This window comes from Cynoglossus semilaevis, chromosome 9, assembly GCF_000523025.1.
Source record: "Cynoglossus semilaevis isolate Cse_v1.0 chromosome 9, Cse_v1.0, whole genome shotgun sequence".
NCBI lineage: Eukaryota > Metazoa > Chordata > Actinopteri > Pleuronectiformes > Cynoglossidae > Cynoglossus > Cynoglossus semilaevis.
In genome coordinates, this window is record NC_024315.1 from 3,536,777 (window position 1) to 3,538,081 (window position 1,305).

A 1,305-nucleotide genomic window follows, 5' to 3' on the forward strand; every position below is an offset into this window, starting at 1 on the left:
CTCTGAAGATAATGACTCTTTCTGCTGCCAGGTCTGTTCACTGCGTTTCTACACTGAAAATAATCACAATAATCAGTGAAATAATGTGACGACTGAGCAATAAAAAAAAAATGTCATCAACACCAATATTTATCCATCCATCCATTTTCATCCGTTTATCCGTTACCGGGTCACGGGGGCAACAGTCGCCACCCAAATCACACTGCACCGTACCAAACCTTCCTGCAGGTGGTGCGTCCACTGGAAGGTACCAACCGCCCTGACCGGGATTCGAACCTGCCCAGGAGGTGAACCCTGGGGTTCCACACCAATGACACTCAACACCAATATTTATCCTTTTATTTTGCAAAATCAAATCCTCATCTGTGAGTGAATAACTGTCTAAATTAGTGCTAAAATAAATAAGGGGTCGTATGTTAGCCTACTAAGGTCAACCAAGGTCACTTCATTTAAACGTACGGTGTTTAAACTCAGAGAAAACGCTCAACATAAAACCATTAATAACTGATTATATCTGGATTTTCATAGTTTTTTTTTTTAGCTTTTCAGACGATGATTTTAGCCAAAAGATCAAACACAAACCAAAACAAACAAACAGTGAAAGCTGATCGCACACAACTAGCCTCACGATCGGACCGTCCAATAGCAGCTCAGAGGTTATTGATGGTGACAGATGAGACGATTGGTCAAACCTGGTAACAGGAGCTGGTGATGGATGAGGTTTACACACAAAGAAAAAAAAAAAAAAGCCCAAACGCTCTGGACTTAAACAAGATGAAAGTGTTGTTTACTGTTACGACAGCGTCAGGACTTTTGATCTGTCCCGCTGCGTCAACAGCATAAAGACAGGAATCCTCACAGACATGTCAGTCGTCACCCCACCCCCCTCCAGCCCCCCCACGTCTGAGTACTGCTCTTCTGAGGACAGTTTTCTCCTCACCGTTACCCTTCTCTAATGTTCCTCCTTCACGTTATCTCACTCCTCCTTATTTTCTCCTCCTTCATTCATTTTTGTTACACCTCGTCCTCCGTTACCCCGTCCGTCCGTCCGTCTGCGTTACTGTGTTTTTCCAGAGCTATTTTCTGTCTTTTCTTTTTACTTTTACTTCATTTTATGAAGTGATTCTGACCATCAGTTAGGACCGAGCGTCAGCCAATCAGGGGTAACGAGTGCATTAGGGCACGCATGGAAGAAAAAAACACACTTTCGACTTTTGGACACCTCCCCCGAGGGGACGTCGACTTCGGCCAATCACGTCGATGCGAGGACAGAATCCGAAAAAACGACAGACGTAAATACAACCG

At 44.1% G+C, this 1,305-nt stretch overlaps 1 protein-coding gene across 1 annotated transcript in view; it reads right to left on the bottom strand.

The window, feature by feature from the left end:
* The window catches only part of cacng2b (calcium channel, voltage-dependent, gamma subunit 2b), a 46,149-nt gene that overhangs the window by 24,417 nt on the left and 20,427 nt on the right, over positions 1-1,305 (bottom strand). The gene's annotated exons all lie outside the window — the stretch shown is intronic.